The 9,701-nt window shown below is 44.0% G+C and overlaps 1 protein-coding gene across 1 annotated transcript in view; it reads left to right on the top strand.

Moving 5' to 3' along the window:
• The first annotated feature begins 4,381 nt into the window (after positions 1-4,381).
• Positions 4,382-9,701, top strand: part of NDNF (neuron derived neurotrophic factor) — a 41,105-nt gene continuing 35,785 nt past the window's right edge. Inside the window, exon 1 of the mRNA XM_032333308.1 lies at positions 4,382-4,952. The gene's annotated coding sequence lies outside the window, so the exon portion shown is untranslated. The remainder of the gene's footprint in view (positions 4,953-9,701) is intronic.

The raw sequence follows: 9,701 nt of genomic DNA, 5'->3' as shown, positions 1-9,701 counted from the left end.
CTTGTACTTTGAATGGTTCTTTAACTTCGTGAATGATTTTATAACATCATCCGTCATTGGTCATTTGGAAAATAGTGGTTCACTGAGTCTTGTAGAGCTTCCAAATGTCAATATATTTCATTGTACAATATCAAAAACATATTAATTAAAATGATGACAATCTTAGTACAAAAGGCTTTGAATATAGGAAAGCTACCAAGCTCATGGTGGCAGAGACAAGTTTTCTAAATTCTTCATTTTTTAGTTGAAAGCCCATATTTTTCATTGAAAATAAATACTTCCAGTTGTTAACCTTGAAGTGACAGGCTCACTTAATTTGTTTAGAAAAAAAAAATTTGCAAAACATCCAAGTGTAAATAACTATAGCTTGTCTGTCAGTTGTTCTTTCAAGTAAAAATATGTCTCATGGAAAAAAGCAGCTAGTTTAGCTCATAACCCAATTACCCAAGGGTTTTAATTCACGACTAACACTGTGCTTTAGGATGCCACAGAAGAATTTTATGTGTGCCTCCCATTTTGCCACACAGAATATTAAAAGGACAGAGTGAAGAGTTGAAACTTAATAAAAATGAATAAGTTTTACTGCTTCATCAAAGACATTCTTAACTGAAAGTGGCATTTGTGGCAGTGGACTACAACTACTAGGAAGCTTGGTTCCACTGTCCTGATCCATGCTAAGGTGATAGCAGTTTTACCCATCACTGTTTTTGTACTCTTAGTGCAAATGTCAACAAAGTAAAATAATAATAATAATAACATCTTAGAACTAATATAATAATAGCTTTGGCCTTGCAGAATTCCCTGAAAGGTTTCAGGAACCCCCAAGGGATCTATAGACCATACTTTGAGGACTGCTGCTTTAAGACACAGGCTTGTACAAGGAGTTCTCTTACACAGACTTTAATTATATTCTTAGTTTTATAATCGTTTTGGGCTTTCCCCTCCAATTAAATAAAAATAAATGTCATAATCTAAAAGTAACCTCATAAATAAATAAATCTCTGCCAGACACTTGAATATGGCATACGACCTCATCCTCACAAAACATCTGTAAGTCAGCTATAATTTGTTCCATTTTTATACTTGAAAAACAAAAAAATACACTGAAGCTCAGTGAGGCTAACCTATTTACCCCATAGCAAATAATTACCTGAGTCTAGAATTAAATACAAGTCTGTCTGACTAAATAATGCCTTCTAATATGACATATCACTCAAGTCTGAGAATATTTAATACATATATATATATTTAGAAGACAGGTATATTGATATATGCAAATCCTGATGTTCAAAACAGAAATATTTTTAGGGATTTTCATAAAAACAACCTTCACAGAGTTCTTCTAGAACTTGTCACATAGATTTGGTCTGTCATGAATTGTCTGTGTTAATGATAAGTCACTTTCACACCTTTTGGACTCCGTTTCTTTCTAATGGCAATTTTAAAGCACTATCTCAGTCTCCGGTTTATTCAAACTCCCCACTAATTCTGTGAAATTCATGGGCCAGGTAGGGTGCCCTATGCATACTGAGGAGGGAACTGACCCTTAAAGAACTTCATAGACTTCTCAGCCTTTCCCTTTCCACCTGTTTTTCCCTCAGTATCATCCAATTAAGACCAAGTGTCTCGCGTAAGAAAGCAAACAAAAATACAACTTCTACACAAGTGCTTTTCTTATAATTTTTTTCTCCTTTCCCTCAAGTCCAAACTGTTAGGTAAAAGAGCTTGTGTTCTCTGTCCCCATGATCCCACCTTCTCTACCTGCTATGATCTGGATCCTTCATACACATAAATTATAAACTACAGTTGCTTAGGTGAAGATCACTGAGACATTTGTAAGGAGTAGCAATTGCTTCTCAGGCTGGCTGTCTTGATTATTCTGCCACATGCTGCACTGGTCAACAGTCCCTTCCTCTCTTGGCTTCATCAGCCTTGCTCTCTCCTAGTTTCCTCTTCTTTCTCTGGTCTTCAACTCTTTCTTTTGCAGGGTCCTCTTCTTCCATCTATCCCTACGTGAATGGAACATTGGTGCTCTGCCATGTTCCATCCTGTCTCTCCCTGGCTGTTTTCATCTTCTCCCTGGCTTTAAGAAATACCTGAAGGCTGATGATTCCTGATGGATCCTCCATTTTGGATTTCTCTTTCCGGAACACTCCTTCCAACAGCTTACCCTGTGCTGGAGCTCAGGTATCCCACATTTGCACCCAACTCAAGAAGTTTCAAACAGAACTCATTACATTCCTACCAAAACTGCTCCTTTCTACATGTTTTTTTTCTTGGCAAAGAGCATCATCTCCTGCCTTCTTGCCCCAACCAGAAATCTCCATGTCAGTCTAGACGACTCCTATTCCCCACTATCCCCAATATAAACCATTACGTCTTGTCTGTTCTATTTCCTAAATATCTCTAGAGCTGTCCCAACCTCCAGTTGGCACTTCCATTGCCTTAGTTGAAACCTAAATTTTTCTCTAGAAATAACCTCCTCACTGCCATCTCTCTTCTATTTGTCTTCCACAACAATAGCAGCCATAACTTTTTAAAACTCTTACTGAATGACAGTTAGAAACCTTAAAAGCTGTCCTTGCATAAAGCCCTTAGTGTTTCCCAGCCATGCACCACCTTCAGGAGAGTTTTGGCTCTTTGGGCCTGTAGAGCCTGGTGTGTCCTGGCCATGCTTACTTCGAGCCCCAATCCATCACACCTCCAGCTCCCAGGACACACCAAGTACCTCAACACCTAACCTCCTCACTTACTCTTCTCTGTGGAATGCCCTTCCCTTCCCCATCCTTATCCGCCTGGCATTCTCTTCTTCGTCCTTCAGAAAACTCTACACTAAAATCTCTATCCATAATACCCACCACCCAATGTGGTGGGTATTATGGAGGGCACGCACTGCACGGAGTACTGGATGTGATGCAAAAACAATGAATTCTGTTACGCTGAAAAGAAATTAAAAAAAAAAAAAAGAGTACCTTCCAAAGAATAATTAGCTGTTCCCTTTCCAATGCTCCTACACAGAAATGTACCCAACAGGTACATTTATTATAGTGATATTTCCACTTCCATGTATGCCTCTGTCTTCCCACCAGGCTGTGAGCTCCTTAAAGTCAGCAGGCACTGTGTTTTACCTTGAAATCACAGCACAAAGATATACATAGTACACAGTAGACACTTAATAAATGTTTGCTAATGAATGCCCAATGACCAGCTCTGGGTCATTAAATGCTGCAGTCATGTCTCCTGATCTGAGCAGAGACCAAGAGATCCCCTTTTCCCATCTCATTGTCTCATATCCTAAATAAATAAATATACAAGTTTGCACAGTGATATCAACATCTCTTTTAGCTTAAATATTCTATGGGTTTTACAAAACTACTTTGTGGACTATAAACAGGTTCATAAATCCATCTACAGCAGTATTCTGACCTAGGAGCCACAAAACTTCGGGAGCCCTCTGTGACCAGGTATTTAACAAAAAGACCATAGTTGTTCATAGGACCTCCGTAAGGCTGATTTTCATCTTCTTTATCTTCATTTATCTGCGGTAATCACAAGAGAGCAAGTATTTTTCGTGCTTTTAATACTGACACTCGGAGAACTTAAAATTCGAGAGTATAAAAACCAGGTTTGCTGGAAACTAGGTTCGCATTTGGGAAAATGAGATCACTAAATCACTCAGTACTCCCCCTCTTCCCCCGCCTTTTTTCGATGCCCTGGCCAGGTTGCTAATTAGGTAACTTCTTATCATAATTACCTAGTCAGCCTTAATGGCTTCACACACTCTGCTCCGTCTCTCACTGGTCCTGTAGGGCCGCTTTTCAATTGTTAAAACAGCTGCTGAGTTTCAAGCCGGAGGAGGCTCGGTGTGCGCCGAGGGGGAAGCGCTCCCTGAGTGAAGGCTGTGGTAGGCAGGCGGTCGGGTGAAAAGTGGGACATGAATGCACAGTTTGCACACTCTGCTTTCCGCCTCCAACCTTCTGGATTTAGCTCGTCTCTCCACTCCCCCCTCCCCATCAACCCCAGAGTTCCCCCTTATTGTGCACCCGGGTCTCCCAGACAGTGCGATGGCCCCGCGTACGCCTCTCCCTAGATTTTGTGGCTTTGGGGGGTCTCGGTGGGCCTCCCTCTCCTTCCCCGGGACCGGCGGGGCGGCCAGGACGGCGGTGGGTCCCCTGCGATGCCGCCTGCGAGGGTCCCTGTTTGGGGAGTCCTGGGTCGTGGAGTGTGTGTGTGTTTGTGTGTGTGTGTGTGTGTGAGTGTGTGTTTGCGCGCGCGCGCGGTGGCGCGCAGCGGGAGGGAGGGAGGGAGGAACTGACGGGGGGGGAGGCATCGGGCAGAGGAGGGAGGGGGCGGGCGGGCAGCGGTGGGGCGGGAGGGGGAGCGGCTCTGGGCTTCAGCAGTGACACTCGGGAGCGAACACACACACTCCCCGCTCGGAGCCGCGAGAGAGCGGAGCTTTCCGCGCTGCGTACCCGCCGCCGCCGCGCGCCCGGCTCTCCTTGCGTCGCACTCCAGCCAGGCGCCGGTGCCCCGAGCGGCCGCCCGCGGAGCCCGCGACAGCCCCGCTGGCCTCGGCAGCATCCTCCCGCCGCCCAGCCCCCGCACCCTCCCCGCCTTTTAAAAGGACCTCCCGCCACTTCCCCGCTCTGTCCCGGGATCCCCCAGCCCCGGGCTTCTCCCCGCTCCACTCCGCAGCAACTTCGGCGGCCCGCGCGCCGCCAGCCTCGCCCGCCTTTGAAGTTTGCAGCGCCCACCGCAAAGTTGGGACACTTCGGCCGATTTAATTTTTCTCTTTTATCTGCCTCCTCCTCCGCCTCCCAGCCCCTTCGGTTCCTGAGTACTGGTGCTTAGCATCTTGGCCGGTGCCTGGGACGTGGACTGTTTCGCACACCACACCTCGGGGAGGGATTTTTCCTCTCACCCTCCCAGGAAAATCAAACAGATTTTTTAAGGTAAGTAGCGAGAGGAAAGCAAACTTGTGACGCCTCGACGCCTTAGCCCGCCACCCCAAGACCTGGCACAGGGAGTGTTCACACCCAAGGTTTCATCCGGGGTGGGGGGTGGAGGCGCGCGTCCCCTAAGTCAGAGGGGCCCAGCGAGGTTCTCCGTCACCGCTGGACGAGGGCGCCAGATCCAGAGGAGCAGAGGGCTTTGGGGGCGAAGAGCAGGTCTCCCTCGGTTTTCCACGCTGGCTTCGTGGCTGGGCGGCGCGAACGGTGTTAGGAGGTGGAGAGACAGTTGCACAGGCCGGGGACACTAGGTTCCCGGTGCCCAGGATGCGGCGGAGTCCGGGGAGCCACAGAACCTTTATCCCGGACTTGGCCTGGACACTTACTTTGCCCGCCTGCGGGGAGGGCTGCTGCCTCCCCCTCTGCTTCATGCCCTCTACCCTTCGCTAGAGAAAGTCAGCGGGACTGGGTGATAGAGGCGCATGAGTGTGGGACGAAGAGGGGTCTGGGATGCGCATGGGCTCGCCCGCGGGCAGGACTGGAGCGGGTTCCTGGCGGGCGGCCCCATCCCCGCAGCGGGGGCTCTGGGATCTCGGTCCCCTTCGGCCAGCCGAAACCCCACCGCTCTGGCTCCTCGTTAGTCCTCTGCCTGCTAAGCGAGCATCGTTAGAGAAACTTCCTCGAGCTAAGCAGGGAGGCCTGGGACCGGATCCTGCTTTTGCCGGGGTACTAGAGCAGCCACCGAGGGGACCTTCCCTCTCGCGCCAGACCCAGCGACAGAGCGTCGTGCCCCAGCCCTGTCTGTGCACCAGTCGGTGTTCGCTCTAGTCGGCGCTACCTTCAGTGCCACCGAGCTGAGAGTTGGGGCAGCCCCGACACTCGGGAATCCGAACGAGTGGTTCCACGTCCCAGCTGTTCTCCGGGACACTTCGCAAACTGCAGAATTTAGGTGCGGTTTCGTTTCATTGTGCGCCCTTCCTGCCTCCACCCACCCCGTACACCCGCCGGGGGCTGGAGAATTCGCCGCTGCCCCCGCACCAGGTCCAGGCGGGTCGCGGAGGCCCTTGGAGTTTGCAGTGGGCACCTCTGCAGGGGCGCTGAGCTGTTCTTCGGGCCAGGTCGCGGTTCCCCTCCCGGTCCCCTTCGGGGCGCTGTCCATCTCCTGCTCTGGGTACAAGGAGCTCCCTGAAACCAAGACCTTGAGCGAGAAATGAACCTGAGAAACTCTCTGGGTTTAATTTTTTTTTTTTTTTTTAAACATAGTTCCTTTAAGCAACTTAGTTGCGCTGGTTAATTTGTCTACTTTTCATCATCATTCGATCCTGCTATATCAAAAAACAATTTATTTTTTCATTCAGTCGCTGACCTCTCCAACCACACTACCCTCTTCCCCCCACCGCCCTCGCCCACCCCTTCTTTTGCCTCGCTTCCTGAACCCTTTTTCTTTTCTGAAGGAGGGAATCTCCGCACCTCCTCCCTTTTTCCTCCCACCCGGTCCCTGAACGCCTGTGAGAACGAGGGGAGTCGTCAATGGAAATAAATAGGACCCCCGCTCCATTCTCCGCCCCCTTTAAACAAGTAAAATCCTCCCTGGGCTGGCAGAAGTAGAGATAAAACATCCCTCCAGAGGGAGCGGTTTTGAGGATTTGATCGGAATGAATTGTTTTATTATCCTGAAAGATGTGATGGATGGATGCTAGAGCAATATGGGTACAGATCAGAGTGTACTGAGGGCTCTCAGTATTTATTATTATTAATTATTGTTTATTAAGGGTAATAATAAGACCATACCCTAGCTGAAGACCATGTTTATATTTGGTTTTGTTTTGGGGTCAGTCTCTTATTACAGTGGTTTCAGAAAGTGAATACACCAAAAGGATATTAATTTCTTACACCCTTTCTGCATATGGAATTAATTAAATGTCAAAAAGATACTGTCATTTTACCAAAGTTTTAACCCATGAACTTTTAGAAGGTTGCATTCTTATGAAATGCCCTCGTTTGCCTCAGTCTGTCTCCTTAAAGTTCAAAAACTTGGCAACATAATTAATTATGGTCCCAATTCCCATTTTCAATCTAAACCTATATGCAGGATTACATTAAAATATCCCATCATTTATCCTTTAAAAGTGACTCTGATGACTTTAAATTCTTGGGGAAGGGGAGTCACCTGGGAATGAGAGGTCCAGAAGTTAGAAAAATTAGTGACTATTTCAGATTTCACTAAAAAAATCCTTTAATTCCTCCTTTAAGGAATGAAATTAACAAGTGTTTTCTCTGTGTAATTCTGAACTTCAGTGAATGTCCTTAATCTTTACCATACAGTAGAAACACAACAGCTTGAAGCTTTGTCTGTATTGTTTTCATTTTTATGTCAGGACGTTTTATTCATTAAACCTGTATGTGGAAGTCACAGGCTCCACGTGGCAGCACACTCTGTTTTAATTAGTAACTATCATAAAAAAGAAGCTAGAACTCTGTAATGGGCCTAAATTGCTAGGAATTATGTGTGGTTTAAATTACGCATTTATTTCAGCAGAAATGAAACCATGAATACAAAACATATTTTAATCACTTGCAGACACAGCTTTTATCTCTTAAGATGTAACAAAATATATAATTGAAAAATATCCTTCTAAGAATGAGGGAAGCCCTGACCCTCATTTTATTTGTCGTGGGCCTATTGAACATTCATGTGGTAACATGAATAGTAAGCAAAGAGTGATGTCATAACCTTGGCAATACCATGCTGAGGGCATGCTTACATTCAATGTAGCCATCGTGGATCCATCTGCAGATAACTTAATGTAGCAACTTCTTCATCTGGCTTCATGAACCTGGTGATTCAGATATAGTTTTCTCACTGGAATTTATTGACCAGACTCTCCGTGTGATAAGGGAAAATTTGTGTTGTAGAACTCTAACTATCTGGGATGAAGGTGGGAAGATAGAAATAAAATATACCTGTCAGTTGTTCTCTTCCTGTATTTGTTTCTATAGTATTTCTATTCAGTGTACCAAGAGGCCAGAATTTTTATTTTCAAACTGATTGTGTTTTTGTTGTTTTGTTAGGACAGAACTTGTCCTTCATTTTGCAATGATGAATGAGTAGATCTGGAAATGTAAGGACTATGCCTGAGTTAACAGATAGCAAGGAGTAGTGTGAATTCCACAGGATGTGCACTAAAATTATTTTAGTCTTTCTTCCCTTAGTTATTCCAGTGACAGGGTGATTGAGTCTAGTGACCAAGCAGTGCTCTCATGTTTTTTTTGTTCCCAATTTCTGGGTCCGGTCTTGTTTTGGGGAGCCCTGCCCTCATCCTAACATCTAAGTTAATGAATGGCAGCCAGTGTCAGCTGCCATCATCTTATTCACCAGGAAGAAAGCATATCCCATAGCCATCCCTATTGGGTGAAAAGCAAGTGTAATCTACAAAAGTTGTTCAGATTATTCACTTGACCTCAAAACAAGGTCTAGAACCTCTAAATATCTACTTTGGAACAATTATTCCAAAGAATATAATTTATTCATTTCCAGTTGATTCACAATCATTCAGTAGAAACAACTAAACAAGTTATAGTTGAGTAGTAAACAGTAAATCACACTAAATCTTTACTTTCAGACTGACTTTAAAATTAAAGCCCTCCAGTATTTAAATACTCCATTTAAAAATGCTTTGCAATTTAACCCTGAGGTTAGGCTAAATTCTGCCTTATTTTAACATTATATTACAATGCAAATTGACACCTATGTTACACACACTCATGCTTCCACGTGTTAATTTTCAACTAAGAAGAAATGTAAATACTTGGCTGTTACTGTTAAAAAGAATCACATAGCATGACATAGAAAAACAAAATTGCCAATATTTTATTATATCATATGGTGATATGCTGATCCTAAATTTAGTTAATATCTCTGAGAAGAACCACACCATTTTAGGATGAATGGTTGGGATATGTATATAGATCTCTTGCCTCTTCTGAGAGGACACCTGGCATTTTCTTTCTATAGCCCACCAGCGCCCAAGCCAATGACAAATGCAGGTATATTCCTGGCTGCTTACTTCTTGAACACATTTCCTAACGCCAAAGATGCTATAGTCATACCTTCCCCCTTTCTTTTGGTATGTTACTAATAACTGCAAACCAACTAATCCTTGCATTTTAATATTTTGAAATATTTAGAAATTATAAAATATATAATATTAATTGACCCAAGATTTTAAAAAACATTTCTAGTTTTACATTTTAAAAATTGAGAGTAAGGGTATTTGATCAGTATGGAATAAAAAGCAAACTGGCAATATGTTTCTGCAAATTTTACCCTTTGGGATAGAGACAGATTTGACCACAGAACAGCTGGATATTGGGTCCTGTTACAATGTCATTTTTTTTTTAAGAACTCACTAAACTAAATGTGATTTAGACCTCAAGTTTTTAAATCTAGAAACTTCCAAGATTACATGTCATTATTCCTTCAACAATTTCCAGATCCCTTGGAAACTGATTTATTTTAGTAAGTTGGTGAGTAGCTTTTGGTTTTGAGTTGTTAATTTTTCCATGTTTCAAATTTGAAAATGACACATATTTAATATTTTATATATTTCTCTGAAGTATTTATTTTTAGTTTCACTTGTGAAAACTCTGAATGAATCTTTAAAAAAGAAAAATGTGGCAGAATGTATATAGTTAACTTTTCCAATGTCCCTTAATTGTTCTTTTGAAAAAAATTGCTATTCTTTTGAAAGA

Source organism: Mustela erminea, chromosome 2 (assembly GCF_009829155.1).
Source record: "Mustela erminea isolate mMusErm1 chromosome 2, mMusErm1.Pri, whole genome shotgun sequence".
NCBI classification, from domain to species: domain Eukaryota; kingdom Metazoa; phylum Chordata; class Mammalia; order Carnivora; family Mustelidae; genus Mustela; species Mustela erminea.
This window is presented reverse-complemented; position numbering and strand designations above follow the sequence as displayed.